This window comes from Mesoplodon mirus (assembly GCF_964341445.2).
Source record: "Mesoplodon mirus genome assembly, chromosome: 5".
Taxonomy (NCBI): domain Eukaryota; kingdom Metazoa; phylum Chordata; class Mammalia; order Artiodactyla; family Ziphiidae; genus Mesoplodon; species Mesoplodon mirus.
Window position 1 is genome coordinate 186,012,910 of NC_138980.1, and position 22,700 is coordinate 186,035,609.

At 44.5% G+C, this 22,700-nt stretch overlaps 2 gene segments (V, D, J or C); both read right to left on the reverse strand.

Annotated features, from left to right (window-relative positions):
* LOC309803786 (Ig mu chain C region membrane-bound form-like) overlaps positions 1-2,676 on the reverse strand; it is an 81,637-nt gene extending 78,961 nt beyond the window's left edge. Inside the window, exons 1-2 of the C gene segment in view lie at positions 2,606-2,676; positions 2,212-2,521 (exon numbers count right to left, since the gene is read on the reverse strand).
* Positions 2,677-7,267: 4,591 nt separating this feature from the next.
* LOC309805433 (immunoglobulin heavy variable 3-23-like) lies at positions 7,268-9,542 on the reverse strand. The segment is given in 3 exons: positions 9,497-9,542; positions 9,064-9,392; positions 7,268-7,285 (listed from the first exon to the last, which is right to left on the reverse strand).
* Between the last annotated feature and the right edge of the window lie 13,158 nt (positions 9,543-22,700).

The following is a 22,700-nucleotide window of genomic DNA, read 5'->3' on the forward strand; positions in this document are numbered from 1 at the left end:
CAGCACCTGGGACAGGACACCTGGGGAAGGAGAAACAATGAGACACCCACTTCACAGATGTCACCCCATAACTCCACCTTCCTCAGACCCAGGAGATGCTCACAGCTGAAGGATGCCAGCAAAAGGAGGAATGACCAGAAGATTTTCATGTTCATTTTGGTTAATGCTTTGACTTTCAGAGTTAATGTCAGTGAAGATGAGAACCCTGACTCTGCACAGCACAGGTGCTGTGCTTTCCCCTTGAGCCTGGGTGTGATGTGCAGAAAAAAAGCATGCTTCCATATAAAGATGGCCATGGCTGGTCCTTCTCTAGGGCTCTGGAGGAGGGTGCTGGCTGAGGTCCAGGGTGGACACAGCTTCATGTCACCTCTGAAGAATGCGTGATGTTTCTTTTCCAATATGATACTTACATTTCCATATATGTCTATCTGCGTCTATATTATAGGTGTATTAGTTGGCTAGTGTGGCCATTACAGAATAAGAGACTGGGTGGATTAAACAACAGAAATGGATTCCTCTCAGGCCTGGAGCCTAGAAGTGTAATGTCACGGTGTCAGCAGGTTTGGGTCCTTCTCAGGCCTTTCTCCTTTGCTTGCAGATGGACCTCTTCTCACTGAATCCTCAGATGGTCTTTTCTCTGTGTGTCTGTGGGCATCCCTAGTTTACTTGTCTGTTCATTATTCCTCTTCTTAAGTGTGACAAAGACCCTTGACCACCCCTTAGCCAACAGGCTCCTGTAATTCTCTTCTCAACTAGTCTTGACCTGTGGGCTTCTGTGTTTGTATTTGCATGGCCAGGTTTTGTCAAGAGCCCTGCTGAGTGAGAATAATGAGAATCCCCCACCCTTGAAGTGTGATCACCCGCAGTATTTGATAAAAGCCGTCAAACCCCCTATCACCCACAGGATACCTGATCACCCAGGTCTCCCTTTAGCAAGAATCCTTCTGAGTCTATGTAACCAGAATCCCCTTAGCCTGTATTTCTTCTGTTAATAATTTCCAGTGCACTCCACCCCACCCTCTTCTTGGCCATAAGCCCCCACTTGCCAGGCTGTATTTGGAATTAAGCCAAGTTGCCAAGGCTGCCTCCCATATGCAGCAGTGAGTTCTGTCTTCAGGTTTCGGATGAGCTGTATATTGGAAACATGAGTATTGTTTTCACTGCCCATGGCCATATAACTCATGCCTGAATGAAGCTGATTTCTCATGTATATTTTCCCTAAGTCCACTCACAGCCATTTGTGTGTAGGGACACTAGACTGTTCTTCAGCCTATGCCTGGGACTACATTAAACATTCGCCAAGAATCACAGAAATGTGAAAAGCATGGCTCTAATTTGACCCCAGAAAGTGCTCAATTACATGACGGGAGTTGAAACAAGAAAAGAGACCATCACCTTGACTGACCTCAGCTGGGAACGTGTGTGTGTGTGTGTGTGTGTGTGTGTGTGTGTGTTTGTTGGGTGATTAAAACAGCCGTCCACATGTTAATGTCTGTGAATGACCACAAAATGACAGTATTTATTTTGGGGTGCCGATAATAGCTAGAAGTAGGTGAATTTGCAAATGTGGAATCTGTGAATATTGAGGATCATTGCATGAGCAGTATTGGAGCACTCTGGCATTAGAGTCTATAACACTGTCTGCTGCACAATTCAACATCTGTGTGCAGGTTGCCTGAAAGCAGGACGGTGTGTCTCTTCCTTCCACATGTACAGAAACAAAACAACAATTAATACTGTTTAAAAATCTCATGTGCACTCTCAGGATATTTACAAGTTTCACAAACTTCAGGCTCAAACTGAACATTATGGTGAGCCGCAGGTTTGTTTTGAGCTCCTTTGAGGAAAAGGTAAATAAAGAAATGAAAAACAACCTTAATTCTTGAGTATTATATGTGTGTGTGCATATGAATATATACATACACAACTATAATAAAAATAAAAATTAAGCAAATATGTACATGCACACAAAATTTTCTAGACACAACATAATCCACAACAGTGAAGTATTAGGATACAGAACAGGGTCTCTGGTGGAGGTCCTGGCCAGGAAGAAGAAAGCACAGGTTCTAACAAGAATTCCCTCCCAGCCCTTATCTGCGGCCGTCCTAGGCCTCAGCCCTGTACTAGTTGGGTCCTGAGCGCCCCCTGGTGGTTAGGGGCCTCCGTGCAGGGAGGTTTGTGTCTGGGCTCACACTGACTTCCCCTCACTGTGTGTCTTTCACACAGTAATACACGGCTGTGTCCTCAGTTGTCAGGCTGCTCAGCGATAAATAGACATGACTCTTGGAGGTGTCCCTGGTGATGCTGAGCCGGGACTTAAGAGTTGGGTTATAATAGACGCTTCCACTATAACCCATCACACCAACCGACTCCAGTCCCTTTCCTGGAAGCTGTCGGACCCAGCCTACACTATCGCTGCTTAATGAGAATCCAGAGATAGAGCAGGTGAGGGAGAGGGTCTGTGAGGGCTTCAACAGGCTGGGTCCCGACTCCTGCAGCTGCACCTGGGACAGGACACCTGTGGACAGAGAGAACCACGGTGACTCATGGGCTCAGATGCAGCTTCCCCATGTGTTCATGTCTGAATCCCTGAGACACTCACCTCTGGGAGCTGACACCAGGAAGAGGAAGAACCACAGTGGATTCATCTTCTTGCAGATGAGATTCATGAAGCCCAGAAAATCTCTGCAAGCGGGTGGAGAAACCCGAATTTAAGTGAACAGGTACTTTGTTTTTACCTTGTGGTCTAAGGGGATATTTGCATATAGGAGGGACCTTTTTATAAAAAGCAGAAAGTAGTGAAGGGAGGTCTCTGTATCTGGGGCTCCCCCTGTGAGGAGGGTGCTGACTGTGCCCTCAGAGAACTCAGGCTCTTCCTGGGGTCCCCCACCCTATGCCTTGGGGACACTTTGTCCAGGAGTGAAATGATGGTGAATGGCTAGTCAGGAAATCAGCTGTGCTCAAGGACTAATGGCAGATTTGGGGAATAGACTTCAATCCCATGGATGTGTATATTTCACATAAATACCCATCAAACATTCAGGGTCCTCCAAGATGTCAGACACAGACTCTTGTTTTTTTTCCTTTCTGCATTACCTCGTGTTTATTTCCTGGATGCGCAAATATTTGAGGCAAACCATACATGTAATAATCACATTGAATTCAGACAGAGTGAGGTAAAAGTTAATGTTTATCATAATTCACAACGGACTTCGTGTTTCCCTTAACTTGAGTGAACATTTCTTCACCTGAAAGAGTTTAAATATCATCAAGAGTTGCTTTGCAGGTGCATTTTTTCATAGCAACTAACCACACTGTGTATTTTGTGGACAAGGTAGTCATTCTTGCTGAGATGGTCATGGTTCCCAGCACTGCTGACGTGGCCAGTAGCCTGACCTGCCTTTTTCCTGTGCACAAGTGAGTGTCTGCAGGAACACCGTGAGCTTCAGGGCTCCCTCGTTGTGGATGGACATTGAGGAATGGCCAGGGCTAGAAAGGTCTAAGAACTGACAGCTCCTGGAAGCTCCTCAGGACTCCAACGTGCTGGGCAGGTGACCTGGTCACAGTGCACAGACTCACTCCTTCTAGAAGTGTTCATTTCTAAATCTCTCTGTCACAGCCAGTGACATTGGAGGTCAAGGAACACAGTTCCCAGCACACTGGGTGAGAGAACATGCATGATTTTTAGAAGTAAACCTTCACTGTGAATGGCTTGCAGAGTATGAGGGTATCATGGTCAGAGGAAAGCCCCCACCTCAGGAAGCAGGTTCCCTTGAAAAGTCCACCTGAGCGCAGGTTTCCTGAGTCCCTGAGTCAGTGAGTCTTGCAACTGTGCCTGAGGTCATATAAGTAAATGGTGCTGGAGAGCAGAACACAGCTCCATCCCATCTCGCTGTGGACACTGAGGATGTGGCCTCACCATCTGCATTTCCATCTGCAAGATGTAAATTGGGGATCACGGTGGTAATGGTGAGTCTGAAATTTATAGTGTGTTTGCCAAGGTTGTTGAATGCTGTCATCTGTGTCATCAGTGGTGTTACCTCTCCTGGGAACCAGAAAGACCAGTGTGAGTCCCCATCTCTGACTGACACCCTGTACATGTAGCACTGGCGCCGCTCCTGCCCTGAGAGGTCACACCTGTGGGTCTGGGGCAGGTCAGCTCTCCCTCAGCCCAGTGATCCCACCTGTACACTGACTGATGTCGAGCCTGCTGTCTATGAGACGATGTTTACTCCATACTATTTCATGAACAGAGTACGATGCTTCTTCTAGCTGTACCAATAATATTTGCAGAGTAAATTAAATACTAAAGAATCTGCCTGCGTGAATGTCAATAATAGGAGAGCCAACCATGTAATATGGGCAAGAATCACAGGACAAGTCTGGACCCTGTTGTCAGGACATGAAAATTGAGCTGATACGCTGTGGGATAGGGGAGTGGAAGGGATGGCATTTAAAACCTAGAGCCAGCTGAGCCCGTTATTCACCAGGTGAAAGAAGGGCCTGCATTTGTACAGATGCCCCAGCATCTGACCTGCCTTTCTTGAGCTGGTGGATTAGAGGAGATCCATCCAAATCCATGTTAACATAGAAAGATATATAACAGGTGTCTTTATGTTTCAGTGGTTGGGGATGTGTTGTTCGGGTCTATTTAACCCTAGGAAAAATGTGTTAGGTCACCAGGACTAAAAGAAAGTTATTTTTCCTTTGTGGAGCTAATTGGAGTTAATTTTGTCTGGAGACTAGATCATATTATAATGCTGGAGGGAATATCCATTAGAGATGACCAATGGGTGATGGAAAAAGAAAGGGTGAGATTTAAGTCATATTGTTTTGCAGATTACCAGAGTTGGTCACAGCAAGAGGGCCTGACAATGGTGATGAGAGGGAGAAGGACTGATGTTGGTGGGTTTCATGGTGACCACGTGGACAGGTCCTTCTGAAGGTCTCTGTGTTTTCCCTTATAAAATCTTGAGAACATGAGCTCAGAATGAGGTGTGGACTTTAGGAACATTGAGGCCAGATAGTTTAGGTCATTTAGTATGTTTGTTGGAATCATTGAGAAAAGAAGAAGCAGGAACTATACTTGGAAATCAGCAGTGTCCTCGTGTGATATTAAATTAGTTGCCTTAGTGGTTACTGAATGTAGAGAGATTCGCTGTCCTCACATTTCATCTTCTAGGTCCACTTGGAATCCAGTTTCAAATGTGTGGGATGTTGATGAAACCTTTATTATGAAACAACGAAGTACCTAAATTTTAAGAGGTATAAGTCAAAGTAATGGAAATGTGTTTGAAATTGTAATTGTCAAACTCTTCTCTGGGGCAACCTAAATTAAAATTAATAATAATAATTCCTGGTATTGATTTTGTTTTCAACCATTGCTAAATCCATTGAATCATTCAAGTTACAATCATTCATAAACTCAGATCCATCACGGGTAAAACTTATTGTTAGGAAACGGTCATTCTATCTGATGAAATCTCACTCTCTCATCAAGGATCTGTGTCTCTGTGGACACGCAGCACAGTTCTCACCAGCAAGACAGGAAGGAGGGTATGTTGGTACATTTCTATTTTTCCAGAAGAACATCTCTGAAGAAGTCCCCCCTCTGTTTACCTATTCCGTCCTTGTAGTATCTGAAAGAGGCCTTTGAGTGTAATGTGACATGTTCCCACATGAAGTCCCATGGCTTAGGAAGTGAAAGTGTAAGTTCACTTTTCATTGTAATAGAAACACAACTAATAATTGAGAAGCAAAAAAAAAAAAAAACATTTGAAATTTACCCAGGGGCAAGCTAGACATTGGCAGAAAATATTTGCAAAAGAGAAATCTAGTATATCTGATTGTTATCTAATATGTACCAAGAAGTCTTAAACTCAACAATAAGGAAGAAACAAAACTATTAAAATATCTGCCAAAATCCTTAACAGAGACCTGACCAAAAAGAAAAAGAGTTTGCAAATACGGCTGTGGGAGAACATATGTCACAGGGAAATGCCAATCAGAACAAGGACATATCCCTGAAGACTTATAAGAGTGGATCAGATCAGGACTCTGAGAACCTTAAACACCTGGAGGGTATGAAGCATCAGGGGGTCCATTCACAGTTGGTGGGGATGCAGAACGGGTTGCACCTTGGGAGACATTTTGAGGTCTTCTTGTGAAAGTAAACATACTCCTATGTATGTCTCAGAAATAGTGCTCTTTTGTACGTACCTTAAAGACAATAAGACTTTAGTCCAGAGAAAATCCTGCCCACGATGCTTAGTTAGCTTTATTGATATCTGCCCAAATTTAGGAAAAAAGCAAGATGTCCTTTCATAGGGAATGACTAATAAACTGTGTATATCCAGACAATGGACACTGAAATCTCACAGCGATTTGAAGAAATATCAAATGGTGAGATGGAAATGCAAAGTAGAGATTGCAGAAGAACACAAGTGGCAAGGTGATGTCAGGAGTGTGAAAGTGGCCCGTGAGGACTGTGGTTCGTCAGAGGTTGTCCAGAATGAGGCTGAAGAGAAGCCAACTTGGATTTGTCAGGAGGGAAATATCCTCGTCTGCCCCTCTTGAGTTCCTGAGGCTGGGCTGATAACAAAAGTGACAAAGACAGATTAACAGGAGAAAAGAAAAAAAATTTTACCATGGACAGGGATGTGCCATAGAAATGGACCCAGAAGTGACCAAAGCAGGCAGCTTTTATATTGTTAGACAAAGACCGAATATTTGTGAGGAATTGGTAGAAGGAGGAAATGTATGGTTTTGGTGCTCAATTAGTGAAGAACTTAAGCAGAGTTTGGGGGTGGCTAGTGCATTAACAAAAGAACAAGGGCTTCCCTGGTGGCGCAGTGGTTGAGAGTCCGCCTGCCGATGCAGCGGACACGGGTTCGTGCCCCGGTCCGGGAAGATCCCACATGCCGCGGAGCGGCTGGGCCCGTGGGCCATGGACGCTGAGCCTGCGCATCTGGAGCCTGTGCTCTGCAACGGGAAAGGCCACAACAGTGAGAGGCCCGCGTACCGCAAAAAAAAAAAAAAAAAAAAGAAAGAAAAAAGAAAGAAAGAAAGAACAAGGTTTGTACATAGCAGCTTCCAGGACTGAATTCCCCATCGCTGGTGATAAGAGTGTCCCTCTGTGATGGAAAGCAGGGTCCGGCTGCTTGGTGCTGAGAAGCCAATGAAGAGGCAGCATTGGTAGAAAGGAAAGTTTGCTTTATTTTGGCTGCCTGCACCCAGGGGTGGGGGACAGACTTCTCTCCAAAGGTCACCCCGCACTGAGAATCTGTGGGAAAGGGCTTTTATAGGTTGAGGGAGGGGGCTACAGGCAGAAACAGCAGAGTCAACTCTGGCAGTCACCTTGAAATTGGTCACGTGGTGGTCTGATCAGCATCATCTTGATTGTTTTAAGTAGAGTTAATCTTCAGTTCCAGGGTCGGTTTATTCTCATTTCTGTGAGGCCAGTTCTTGGAATTGTGGCAGCTTATGTCACAGCTGCAGTCTGGTCATCATGCAGTTAACTTCTTCCTCCTGGTGGGAGTTTCAGTATCTACAAGACAGCTCACGGGACATGGACAAGAATATTTTCTATAGCCCTTGAGGACGAACTAAAGGTCCTTGATTTGCTTAATAACTAAACTATTATCATTTAGTCTCATTGAACACTTTCCCCCTCTTTCTGCATTTGCTCACTTCGATGATTATACTTTTTCTTTGGCTAAATATTTTTCGACTGAAAAGTGGCAGGTGGAAGGCATGAGGTGAAGGACCGCTTCATTTCCATGCCTAGATGTGGGAGAACAGCTTTCACATGGGACGTTTATTTCTCGCTTCAGGAAGACACGGAGAAAAGTCAGAGTGTCCCTCTAGTGGGCTCTGTCTTAAGTCACTTGGAGGCATATTTTGGGTGGCCTATCCTGGGCCCCAACACTCAGGGCCTCTTTTATTATTTTGTTTCTACATATGCACACCAAGCATGTGATGTAGGTATCGGTTGACTTGAATCTTCCAGATGTGAAGCTGAACTGCAGCCTGGAATTGGCAGGTGATGTGCTGGAGAGCACACATCAGGACACAGTGAGACAGCCTGGAATTGGCAGGTGATGTGCTGGAGAGCACACATCAGGACACAGTGAGACGTCCTGTCAAGGCCGGGGCTTCTCACCCTGGACCTGGCCGCCCCTGCAAATGTTCCTGGACAGAGGCGGGCCTGCCTGTGAGGCTGCAGGACTCTTCGTGGAATGAGAACCTGTGTGGTTTTCCTGCATTTTAGTGTTAATCTAAGATTCTGTGGTGAAGAAACGAGATTTGTTGTCAGCAGCTTCTGAAGATTCACGTTATTATCCACCTGACTATAAACCTTCCCTACCACATACATATGTGTCTATTGGTAATAGCTTTGGTGATGAATACTTGACATAAAATAAACTGCACAGTAGAACAGGATGCAGGTATTATCTAAGCGTGTAGGGATTCTATTGGGCCTGGAAGCAAGGAGCATATGTAGAAACACTCCCACCCACATCCCCTCTAACTGGCATCACTCCCAGCGACCCACTGAGGATCCGGGGCTGCTCAGCTCATTTATGCTTCTCATGCAAGAGGTTAGCAGGCAAGTCAACAGCCAGCATCCTGGCAGGGACAGCTGATCTATCAGTAGGGCAGGGCTGAGATTTCACAATGAAGAAGGAATGATATTTTCAACTCTTTATACATCCGCTGGGATAGTTTTGAAACCGGTCAGTTTGGAAAACATTTAGACAAGGGAATACCTGAAAATCTAACTTTGAGTCTCTGTCTTTAATAAATAACATTTTCCCCCTATTTCGAAAAGTCTTTCTAATTCAGGGACTGAATGTGTAAGTAAGGAACCATGGATGAGTACAGAGAGGTTCCCCAGGGAAAACTGCTGTATGGAGAGGAAACCCCAGACCCTGAGAGGAAAGCAGCCCTTAACAACCATCTGCACCCGCTCCTGGGGCTGAGACACACACTTGTATGTCCTGAGTGCCCCCTGCATGCCCCCTCCTGTCTCCCTGCAGGGAGGTTTGTGTCTGGGCTCACACTGACTTCCCCGCACTGTGTGTCTTTCCCACAGTAATACACGGCCGTGTCCTCAGATCTCAGGCTGTTCATTTGCAGATACAGCGTGTTCTTGGAGTTGTCTCTGGAGATGGTGAATCGGCCCTTCACAGAGTCTGCATAGTATGTGTAACCACCACTACTACTAATACTTGAGATCCACTCCAGCCCCTTCCCGGGAGCCTGGCGGACCCAGCTCATGGCATAGCTACTGAAGGTGAATCCAGACGCTGCACAGGAGAGTCGCAGAGACCCCCCTGGCTGCACCAAGCCTCCCCCAGACTCCACCAGCTGCACCTCACACTGGACACCTGCAAACACAGAGACATCCTGGTCAGGAGACTGTCACACAGCCACGGATTCCCTCACTCATATCCACTCACATCCTCAGTATCCCTTGCTCTCCATAAATTACCTTGTAAAATGGCCACAGGGACAACCCAGCTCAGCCCAAAGTCCATGGTGAGTGTTGTGTCCTGAACCCCGAGTGGGAGCACGTGGGAATCCCGGGCTGGAGCTCCTCTCCCAGACCTGCAGGGTCAGGGCTGGGGCTGCTTTATATCAGCAGAGGAAGGACCCTATTTGCATGGCCTTGTAGTATATAAGAGGCTATGTCATTGAATGTCCTCAGAAAGGGCAGGGTCTCAGAGCAGGTGTGAGAGTCTTGGATTTTGTGGTGTTGATAGCATTTGGGAAATATGACTTTCATTGTGTGATTGTTCCTGAGTCAGCACTTAGGACCCATATGTCATTTTACATATGCACACACATCCTGTGATGTCGCTGTCATTGTTACCCTCATATTGGAGGTGTAAACTACACCCAGAGGAATGGAGGGTGTGTGGAGTGTCCAAGGAGAAACACGTGGTGACCGTGAGATCCGGCATCTGCACCTGAGCTCTGCGCCAGGCTGCTCCCTTGAACCTATCCCAGGACAGGGTTGGACTTGCCGGGTGAGGTTTGCAGATCCCCCTCCTGTAATAAGGTCATGATGACGTTGCTCTCTTCCCATGTTTACCTAAAATATATGGAGGGGGTCAGGGTTCATGAGACGTATTTTCAAGAGTCTCTTATGTTTCTGTACCTTCCCTTCACCCCTTCCCTCCCAAGTCATGCATTTCTTTATTTGTAATTACTTTAATGAGGTTCTTGACATATAAGACAGCGCACACACTCAGAATGAACACTCTGATAAATACTGACGGAGGCATCAGCATTACCAGGAGAGAACGAATCAATTCCTCTCATTATTTTCACTAGTTTCTGGGTTTCCTCCTTCCTGTCCCTTCTTATCTTCCATCCTGTCCCCACAGAACCGTTGATCTTCCCTTGTTATGTCAGGTTACTTTCCATTTTCTAGAATTTATAAAAGGGGGATCATATTATATGTAGTTTTATTGTTATGGATTATTTTACTCAGCACAGTAGTTGTGAATACTCGCATGTTTTTGTGTGCATCAAGAATCCTTGGTTTTACGAAATTGAGGTGGATAGACCTAGAGTCTGTCATACAGAGTGAAGTAAGTCAGAAAGAGAAAGACAAATACCATATGCTAACACATATGTATGGAATTTAAGAAGAAAAAAATGTTACGAAAAACTTAGGGGTAAGACAGGAATAAAGACACAGACCTACTAGAGAATGGACTTGAGGATATGGGGAGGGGGAAGGGTAAGCTGTGACAAAGCGAAAGAGAGGCATGGACATATATACACTACCAAACGTAAGGTAGATAGCTAGTGGGAAGCAGCCACATAGCACAGGGAGATCAGCTCAGTGCTTTGTGACTGCCTGGATGGGTGGGATAGGGAGGGTGGGAGGGAGACGCAAGAGGGAGGGGATATGGGAACATATGTATATGTATAACTGATTCATTTTGTTATAAAGCAGAAACCAACACACCATTGTTAAGCAATTATACTCCACTAAGATGTAAAAAAAAATAAATAAAAAAAGCATCCTTGGTTTTAATAACAGGTTTCATTAAAAGAATGATCATAGCATGATTGGTTTATTTATTAAGCTGATGTGTGACACTGGAATTGTTTCCAGTTTCTGGGTGTTACAATAAAGCTGATACTCGTCTTGGATATGTAAAGAGATGAGAAGCTGAGAAAATGCTTCTTATTTAAAGTTCTTAAAACAACCTCAAAATGGGGCAAGTTGCACATTATCAAAATCACACCAATATATCAGGTAAATATAGAACTAAAACAGCAACAAATTTATATCTAGGAGAGAGACAAATGCCCACAGATTAAAAAAGAATAAAAAGATTAATCCTGACATAGGCTGCTGAATGGAATAAAAACTACTACAAGATTAAACTAGAAATGGATGCCTTGAGGTCGAGTGTGGTTAAGGTGTAATAGTGTGCCAATGTCTCGTAACAACCTCACCAGTGTCAGCGTGGTCCTGCTAAAGTGTGAATCATATGGTGTTACCTCTCTATTCACACAGGTGTGATTTCTTATCTGGGACAGCCCAGGATTCCTGCCTGAGCTCTTAGGTCCTCCTGTATCATGGGGAGGAGGACCTTGGCTCTGGACTTGGGTCTGCACTGTTTCATAGCATCTCCACTTACAGTGTGACCTTTGTCCCCTCATCCAGTCCCACTGTGGCATATATTTACCACATATGAAATGGTACAATGGGATCGCACACGGAAATGTATAAGAATGTTCCAGGTGTTGACTGACGCACAAATCCCTGGCACAACCTCTGACAGTTTACACGGACAGCAGCTCTTTATTTTGTTCACCGTCTCTGCTTGGCAGGGCCTGGAGGAGAAGCCCACACTTCCCCATGCACGGTCACTGTGAGAGGCTCAAGTTCAGCTGCAGGACCTGCTCCTGTGATGCACACTCACATGTTAGCGAGGGTGACCCTGAGTGTAGGCTGGGGGCTCAGCCAGGTCTGAGGGCTGGGCCTTGTGTCCACCTCGTGTGGACATCGCTTGGGCTCTTACTTCCTTTCAGCACGATGACTGGGACAGCTGAGTGGTCCCTGCATCAGAGCCGTTCGTCAGGGCAGTCACTTACACAACTAGACACAGCTTGATATAAGATCCTAGAAGTCATGCTCCTAATATTTACATAACTGATTTGAAACTTAGAGCTGCATCGTAGACTGCCCGTGAATTATCGCGGTCTCTTCATTTACAACTGAGAAAAAATGGAAGCAACAAATACGTTCCTCCATAAATTAGAAGATAAACAATGCATGCTGTATCCATGCTGTGGAATTGTATTCAGCAATTTAAATAATAAACTATTATACCATGAAAAGACATGAGGGAATCCTAAATGCATATTGCTAATTAAAAAATTGGTCTGAAAACGTTCAATTTCACCTATTTCGCATTTGGAAAAAGGCATGTTTCTATATAAAGCAAGCAGATGATCATTTAGCAGGAATTGGGGAGAAGGTGTTTGATAAGTGAAACATGGACAATATTTAAGGATAGTGAAATTCATCTCTATGAAATTGCAGTGGTGGAAACATTGCACTATGGACTTGTCAAAATATATAAAGTAATAGGAGAATCTTTTTGAATATAAATATAAATGTAATATATAATTCAGAGACTCAAGGATGGAATGATGCACACTGTATAGATGTTACCTAATATTATAGTGAATCTATGAATTCGCATGTCTGAAGAAGGTGGGAAAATAGGTCTTGACCTAAGTGACTTTGGAAATGAGTGGAATCTGAAGGTTAAGTTCTAAGCCACTGCACGTGAGCACTAGAGCCTGGTGGGTAACGGTATTTCCATCAGGAGTCAGGCTAAGCATTCTGTTACTACTGTGCATGTGGAATTGAACAATTAGTAGCTGGATGGCATCGGTGGAGCCGGGCTTCTCACTGTTGGATGGAAAGTAACAGACAAGCAAGGCGGAAAGGCTGGATTTTCCCATGTGATATTGCACTAGGATCGGAGGTGTAAGAATGATCTCACATTTACCTTAACGCAGGTCAGAAGGTGAGATACAGATATAGTTGAAGACGTGTGTGTATAAGTGGGGTAGTGCACACAGATGTATTTCCAAGGTCTGTTAGATTATAGGGTCTAGAGGCAATGCCCCCAGTGGATAGGACACCAGTATTAGTATCCTAATACCCACTCTTCTGGTTGCTAATAGTATTTTCCAGAAAAGCATCCACAACTCAGCTGAGGCATGGCTAATTCTAGGGCCAGAGAAGAGAATACACATGATTATCCTGCTGATTCTTGTGGCACCAGAAAGTAAGGAAGTGTTCACACTAATGGATGGGGCCCCGTAAAGAGGATACAGGAGACAATGTGAAAGAGATCCTCATGGGTGACAAGCTGTAACAATTACAGAAGCAAACAAAATGCCGTAGTATATAACCTTAACACAAGGTATGAAACAAATATCTTGATTCATACTTATACAAAGAGATTGAATAAATATACCTAATGGGGAAGGTAGGATGAATCTCCCTTAAGGAATAACTTCAGGTCACTCAACATGGTCATCCTCCCTTCAAGAAGGTGGTCTTAACCCTCCATCCCTGAATATGGCCTGGAGTATGGACGTGGCAGAAATTATGGGTGTCCTTGAGTTTCATGATGAATTTTTAGGTATAAGATCCCAAACATCATTCATAAAATAATTTTGTAATTTTTCTGTATCCATTAAAAATTCTGTCCTGAAAACAACGACAGCGACAGCAACAATAACTTCACTGACAAGGGACTGAAAGCACAGACGTGGAGAGCGCGCTTTCTAGTATCATATTTATACGGGGCGTGTACCATGAGTATACAGCGAATTCACAGCTCAACGACAGCAACAAAACGTGAAAATCATGAGCTCTGTGCCAGCGATCTGAAGGTCCTTCCACAGAGAAGAGATAAAGGGTTTTAAGAAGATTCTTCGTTAAGGAAACAAAATAACACGATGATGAGATACTGCTACTCACGTATTACAACAGTTAAAGCACAAAATAATAAGAAATTCAAATACTGGGGATAATGTAGAGCAAAAGGCCCCTCATCCGCTTGCTGGACGGAATGCCAATGGCAGCCAATTGGAATATATTTGTCGGTTTCTTAGAGAGAAAACCACTCACCATGGGATTGAGGAGAGAGCTAGAAAAGAATTTACAAAAATTATTTGAATATTTATGTTTATACAGATAACTTCATACGGGTGCTTGTATCATCTTTACATATTTGAGCCTTTACCACTTCCTAAAAATGGGTTATGTAGTCAGTTTTTATGGTTACTTTCCACACGATTAGGATATACCTGTTTCTGTTCCCTGTTATCTAACTCTCTATTTTATCTAATTATCTATTATCAATCTCCTCACTAGATTACAAGGTACAGGAAACACGTCCCACAGGTTACAGCCCAACCTGTGTCCTGACATTTCAAAATGTCCTCTGAGGAGAAAATGACTGCAGTGCTTTATGGACATCAGTTTCTGAATATCAACATGACATACTATTCAAGTGAAAGGCATTGCATCAGACAGGACTTGAGAGATTTCCAGGAGGAGAGGAATTGGAAACCCATCTGATGGTGGAAAGCAGATTTAAAGTTCAACAGTAAAAATTATTTATGTCATTAAACGATTAAAAACTTGACAACTAATAACAGAAAGTAGTGAACTAATCTTCAAATAAAGGTCTCATGAAGAAATATTTCTGTGTGGCCCGTCCAAAGATAGATGGGGAAAGACAGACAAGCCTGACTCCATGAAAAAAAATCTCAAGTTTAGACACAAGAAAGTTCCCTGGAATCATTGTTGATGAGGCTTCCAAGGGTGGCAATTATCCAGTGGAGAAACCACAGCTTCTGAGAGAAAACCCCTCCGTGACAATCTCTGCACCTGCCCTGAGATTGGTGCTCTTGTTTTCTGAAGACCCTGCGCGCCCCCTGGTGGTTGGAGTGGGCCCTGCAGGGAGGGTCGTGTCTGACTCACTTGGATTTCTCATTGGGGCTCCTGGGACAGTAACACAGCGCTGTGTCCTAGGTCATCACAGAGCTGAGCTGCAGGGAAAAATGAATCTGTGAGTTGTCTCTGGAGGTGGAGAGTCATTTTGGGGGAGACATCTTTTATGCTGTGCTACTCCCAGAACCAAAGCACCCGGTCACCACAGCCCTTTCCCTGGGGGCTGAGGGATCCAGTCCCAGCAGGCAGCACTGTTTGTGATGGAGAATCCAGAGACTGAGCAGGTGAGGGAGAGGGTCTTCCATAGTCCTGGGCCCGATTCCTGCACCAGCACCTGGGACAGGACACCTGGGGAAGGAGAAACAATGAGACACCCACTTCACAGATGTCACCCCATAACTCCACCTTCCTCAGACCCAGGAGATGCTCACAGCTGAAGGATGCCAGCAAAAGGAGGAATGACCAGAAGATTTTCATGTTCATTTTGGTTAATGCTTTGACTTTCAGAGTTAATGTCAGTGAAGATGAGAACCCTGACTCTGCACAGCACAGGTGTTGTGTTTTCCTCTTGAGCCTGGGTGTGATGTGCAGAAAAAAAGCATGCTTCCATATAAAGATGGCCATGGCTGGTCCTTCTCTAGGGCTCTGGAGGAGGGTGCTGGCTGAGGTCCAGGGTGGACACAGCTTCATGTCACCTCTGAAGAATGCGTGATGTTTCTTTTCCAATATGATACTTACATTTCCATATATGTCTATCTGCGTCTATATTATAGGTGTATTAGTTGGCTAGTGTGGCCATTACAGAATAAGAGACTGGGTGGATTAAACAACAGAAATGGATTCCTCTCAGGCCTGGAGCCTAGAAGTGTAATGTCACGGTGTCAGCAGGTTTGGGTCCTTCTCAGGCCTTTCCCCTTTGCTTGCAGATGGACCTCTTCTCACTGAATCCTCAGATGGTCTTTTCTCTGTGTGTCTGTGGGCATCCCTAGTTTACTTGTCTGTTCATTATTCCTCTTCTTAAGTGTGACAAAGACCCTTGACCACCCCTTAGCCAACAGGCTCCTGTAATTCTCTTCTCAACTAGTCTTGACCTGTGGGCTTCTGTGTTTGTATTTGCATGGCCAGGTTTTGTCAAGAGCCCTGCTGAGTGAGAATAATGAGAATCCCCCACCCTTGAAGTGTGATCACCCACAGTATGTGATAAAACCATCAAACCCCCTATCACCCACAGGATACCTGATCACCCAGGTCTCCCTTTAGCAAGAATCCTTCTGAGTCTATGTAACCAGAATCCCCTTAGCCTGTATTTCTTCTGTTAATAATTTCCAGTGCACTCCACCCCACCCTCTTCTTGGCCATAAGCCCCCACTTGTCAGGCTGTATTTGGAATTAAGCCAAGTTGCCAAGGCTGCCTCCCATATGCAGCAGTGAGTTCTGTCTTCAGGTTTCGGATGAGCTGTATATTGGAAACATGAGTATTGTTTTCACTGCCCATGGCCATATAACTCTTGCCTGAATGAAGCTTATCTCTCATGTATATTTTCCCTAAGTCCACCCACAGCCATTTGTGCGTAGGGACACTAGACTGTTCTTCAGCCTATGCCTGGGACTACATTAAACATTCGCCAAGAATCACAGAAATGTGAAAAGCATGGCTCTAATTTGACCCCAGAAAGTGGTCAATTACATGACGGGAGATGAAACAAGAAAAGGGACAATCACCTTGACTGACCTCAGCTGGGAACGTGTGTGTGTGTGTGTGTGTGTGTGTGTGTGTGTGTGTGTGTGTGTGTTTGTTGGGTGATTAAAACAGCCGGCCACATGTTAATGTCTGTGAATGACCACAAAATGACAGTATTTATTCTGGGGTGCTGATAATAGCTAGAAGTAGGTGAATTTGCAGATATGGCATCTGTGAGTAATGAGGATCATTGCATGTGCAGTATTGGAGCACTCTGGCATTAGGTTCTATAACACTGTCTGCTGCAGAACTCATCATGTGTGTGCAGGTTGCCTGAAAGCAGGAGGGTGTGTCTCTTCCTTCCACATGTACAAAGAGCAAACAACAATTAATACTGTTTAAAAATCTGATGTACACTCTCAGGATATTTACAAGTTTCACAAACTTCAGGCTCAAACTGAACATTATGGTGAGCCGCAGGTTTGTTTTGAGCTCCTTTGAGGAAAAGGTAAATAAAGAAATGAAAAACAACCTTAATTCTTGAGTATTATATGTGTTTGTGCATATGAATATATATATACACAACTATAATAAAAATAAAAATTAAGCAAATATGTACATGCACACAAAATTTTCTAGACACAACATAATCCACAACAATGAAACATTAGGATACAGAACAGGGTCTCTGGTGGAGGTCCTGGCCAGGAAGAAGAAAGCACAGGTTCTAACAAGAATTCCCTCCCAGCCCCTATCTGCACCTGCCCCAGACCTCAGCCCTGTACTTGTTGGGTCCTGAGCGCCCCCTGGTGGTTACGGGCCTCCGTGCAGGAAGTTTGTGTCTGGGCTCACACTGACTTCCCCTCACTGTGTGTCTTTCACACAGTAATACACGGCTGTGTCCTCAGTTGTCAGGCTGCTCAGCGATAAATAGACATGACTCTTGGAGGTGTCCCTGGTGATGCTGAGCCGGGACTTAAGAGTTGGGTTATAATAGGCGCTTCCACTATAACCCATCACACCAACTGACTCCAGTCCCTTTCCTGGAAGCTGTCGGACCCAGCCTACACTATCGCTGCTTAATGAGAATCCAGAGATAGAGCAGGTGAGGGAGAGGGTCTGTGAGGGCTTCAACAGGCTGGGTCCCGACTCCTGCAGCTGCACCTGGGACAGGACACCTGTGGACAGAGAGAACCACGGTGACTCATGGGCTCAGATGCAGCTTCCCCATGTGTTCATGTCTGAATCCCTGAGACACTCACCTCTGGGAGCTGACACCAGGAAGAGGAAGAACCACAGTGGATTCATCTTCTTGCAGATGAGATTCATGAAGCCCAGAAAATCTCTGCAAGCGGGTGGAGAAACCCGAATTTAAGTGAACAGGTACTTTGTTTTTACCTTGTGGTCTAAAGGGATATTTGCATATAGGAGGGACCTTTTTATAAAAAGCAGAAAGTAGTGAAGGGAGGTCTCTGTATCTGGGGCTCCCCCTGTGAGGAGGGTGCTGACTGTGCCCTCAGAGAACTCAGGCTCTTCCTGGGGTCCCCCACCCTATGCCTTGGGGACACTTTGTCCAGGAGTGAAATGATGGTGAATGGCTAGTCAGGAAATCAGCTGTGCTCAAGGACTAATGGCAGATTTGGGGAATAGACTTCAATCCCATGGATGTGTATATTTCACATAAATACCCATCAAACATTCAGGGTCCTCCAAGATGTCAGACACAGACTCTTGTTTTTTTTCCTTTCTGCATTACCTCGTGTTTATTTCCTGGATGCGCAAATATTTGAGGCAAACCATACATGTAATAATCACATTGAATTCAGACAGAGTGAGGTAAAAGTTAATGTTTATCATAATTCACAACGGACTTCGTGTTTCCCTTAACTTGAGTGAACATTTCTTCACCTGAAAGAGTTTAAATATCATCAAGAGTTGCTTTGCAGGTGCATTTATTCATAGCAACTAACAACACTGTGTATTTTGTGGACGAGGTAGTCATTCTTGCTGAGATGCTCATGGTTCCCAGCACTTCTGACGTGGCCAGTAGCCTGACCTGCCTTTTTCCTGTGCACAAGTGAGTGTCTGCAGGAACACCGTGAGCTTCAGGGCTCCCTCGTTGCGGATGGACATTGAGGAATGGCCAGGGCTAGAAAGGTCTAAGAACTGACAGCTCCTGGAAGCTCCTCAGGACTCCAACATGCTGGGCAGGTGACCTGGTCACAGTGCACAGACTCACTCCTTCTAGAAGTGTTCATTTCTAACTCTCTCTGTCACAGCCAGTGACATTGGAGTTCAAGAAACACAGTTCCCAGCACACTGGGTGAGAGAACATGCATGATTTTTAGAAGTAAACCTTCACTGTGAATGGCTTGCAGAGTATGAGGGTATCATGGTCAGAGGAAAGCCCCCACCTCAGGAAGCAGGTTCCCTTGAAAAGTCCACCTGAGCGCAGGTTTCCTGAGTCCCTGAGTCAGTGAGTCTTGCAACTGTGCCTGAGGTCATATAAGTAAATGGTGCTGGAGAGCAGAACACAGCTCCATCCCATCTCGCTGTGGACACTGAGGATGTGGCCTCACCATCTGCATTTCCATCTGCAAGATGTAAATTGGGGATCACGGTGGTAATGGTGAGTCTGAAATTTATAGTGTGTTTGCCAAGGTTGTTGAATGCTGTCATCTGTGTCATCAGTGGTGTTACCTCTCCTGGGAACCAGAAAGACCAGTGTGAGTCCCCATCTCTGACTGACACCCTGTACATGTAGCACTGGCGCCGCTCCTGCCCTGAGAGGTCACACCTGTGGGTCTGGGGCAGGTCAGCTCTCCCTCAGCCCAGTGATCCCACCTGTACACTGACTGATGTCGAGCCTGCTGTCTATGAGACGATGTTTACTCCATACTATTTCATGAAGAGAGTACGATACTTCTTCTAGCTTTACCAAAAATATTTGTAAAGTAAATTAAATACTAAAGAATCTGCCTGCGTGAATGTCAATAATAGGAGAGCCAACCATGTAATATGGGCAAGAATCACAGGACAAGTCTGGACCCTGTTGTCAGGACATGAAAATTGAGCTGATACGCTGTGGGATAGGGGAGTGGAAGGGATGGCATTTAAAACCTAGAGCCAGCTGAGCCCGTTATTCACCAGGTGAAAGAAGGGCCTGCATTTGTACAGATGCCCCAGCATCTGACCTGCCTTTCTTGAGCTGGTGGATTAGAGGAGATCCATCCAAATCCATGTTAACATAGAAAGATATATAACAGGTGTCTTTATGTTTCAGTGGTTGGGGATGTGTTGTTCGGGTCTATTTAACCCTAGGAAAAATGTGTTAGGTCACCAGGACTAAAAGAAAGTTATTTTTCCTTTGTGGAGCTAATTGGAGTTAATTACATCTGGAGACTATATCATATTATAATGCTGGAGGGAATATCCATTAGAGATGACCAATGGGTGATGGAAAAAGAAGGGGTGAGATTTAAGTCATATTGTTTTGCAGGTTACCAGAGTTGGTCACAGCAAGAGGGCCTGACAATGGTGATGAGAGGGAGAAGGACTGATGTTGGTGGGTTTCATGGTGACCACGTGGACAGGTCCTTCTGAAGGTCTCTGTGTTTTCCCTTATAAAATCTTGAGAACATGAGCTCAGAATGAGGTGTGGACTTTAGGAACATTGAGGCCAGATAGTTTAGGTCATTTAGTATGTTTGTTGGAATCATTGAGAAAAGAAGAAGCAGGAACTATACTTGGAAATCAGCAGTGTCCTCGTGTGATATTAAATTAGTTGCCTTAGTGGTTACTGAATGTAGAGAGATTCGCTGTCCTCACATTTCATCTTCTAGGTCCACTTGGAATCCAGTTTCAAATGTGTGGGATGTTGATGAAACCTTTATTATGAAACAACGAAGTACCTAAATTTTAAGAGGTATAAGTCAAAGTAATGGAAATGTGTTTGAAATTGTAATTGTCAAACTCTTCTCTGGGGCAACCTAAATTAAAATTAATAATAATAATTCCTGGTATTGATTTTGTTTTCAACCATTGCTAAATCCATTGAATCATTCAAGTTACAATCATTCATAAACTCAGATCCATCACGGGTAAAACTTATTGTTAGGAAACGGTCATTCTATCTGATGAAATCTCACTCTCTCATCAAGGATCTGTGTCTCTGTGGACACGCAGCACAGTTCTCACCAGCAAGACAGGAAGGAGGGTATGTTGGTACATTTCTATTTTTCCAGAAGAACATCTCTGAAGAAGTCCCCCCTCTGTTTACCTATTCCGTCCTTGTAGTATCTGAAAGAGGCCTTTGAGTGTAATGTGACATGTTCCCACATGAAGTCCCATGGCTTAGGAAGTGAAAGTGTAAGTTCACTTTTCATTGTAATAGAAACACAACTAATAATTGAGAAGCAAAAAAAAAAAAAAACATTTGAAATTTACCCAGGGGCAAGCTAGACATTGGCAGAAAATATTTGCAAAAGAGAAATCTAGTATATCTGATTGTTATCTAATATGTACCAAGAAGTCTTAAACTCAACAATAAGGAAGAAACAAAACTATTAAAATATCTGCCAAAATCCTTAACAGAGACCTGACCAAAAAGAAAAAGAGTTTGCAAATACGGCTGTGGGAGAACATATGTCACAGGGAAATGCCAATCAGAACAAGGACATATCCCTGAAGACTTATAAGAGTGGATCAGATCAGGACTCTGAGAACCTTAAACACCTGGAGGGTATGAAGCATCAGGGGGTCCATTCACAGTTGGTGGGGATGCAGAACGGGTTGCACCTTGGGAGACATTTTGAGGTCTTCTTGTGAAAGTAAACATACTCCTATGTATGTCTCAGAAATAGTGCTCTTTTGTACGTACCTTAAAGACAATAAGACTTTAGTCCAGAGAAAATCCTGCCCACGATGCTTAGTTAGCTTTATTGATATCTGCCCAAATTTAGGAAAAAAGCAAGATGTCCTTTCATAGGGAATGACTAATAAACTGTGTATATCCAGACAATGGACACTGAAATCTCACAGCGATTTGAAGAAATATCAAATGGTGAGATGGAAATGCAAAGTAGAGATTGCAGAAGAACACAAGTGGCAAGGTGACGTCAGGAGTGTGAAAGTGGCCCGTGAGGACTGTGGTTCATCAGAGGTTGTCCAGAATGAGGCTGAAGAAAAACCAACTTGGATTTGTCAGGAGGGAAATCTCCTCCTCTGCCCCTCTTGAGTTCCTGAGGCTGGACTGATAGTAAAACCAACAAAGACAGATTAACAGGAGAAAAGAAAAACATTTTAACCATAGGCATGGACCTGCCATAGAAATGGACCCAGAAGTGGGCAAAGCAGGCAGCTTTCATCCTTTTAGACAAAGACCGAATATTTGTGAGGAATTGGTAGAAGGAGGAAATGTATGCTTTTGGTGCTCAATTAGTGAAGAACGTAAGCAGGGTTTGGGCTGGCATAGTCATTACAGAAGGAACAACGTTTGTTCATAGAGACTTCCAGGCCTGAATTCCCCATCCCTGGTGACAACCGTCTGCAATGGAAAGCAGGGTCCGGCTGCTCGGTGCTGAGAAACCAATGAAGAGGCAGCGTTGGTAGAAAGGAAAGTTTGCTTTATTTTGGCTGCCTGCACCCGGGGGTGGGGGACAGACTTCTCTCCAAAGGTCACCCCGCACTGAGAATGTGTGGGAAAGGGCTTTTATAGGTGGAGGGAGGGGGCTACAGGCAGAAACGACAGTCAACTCTGACAGTCATCTTGAAATTGGTCACGTGGTAGTGTGATCAGCCTCATCTTGATTGTTTTAAGTAGAGTTTATCTTCAATTCCAGGGTCCGTTTGTTCCCATTTCTTTCAGGCCAGTTCTTGGAATTGTGGCATCATATGACATGGCTACAGTCTGGTCCTCATGCAGTTAACTTCTTCCTCCTGGTGGGAGTTTCAGTATCTACAAGACAGCTCACGGGCCATGGACAAGAATATTATCTGTAGCCCTTGAGG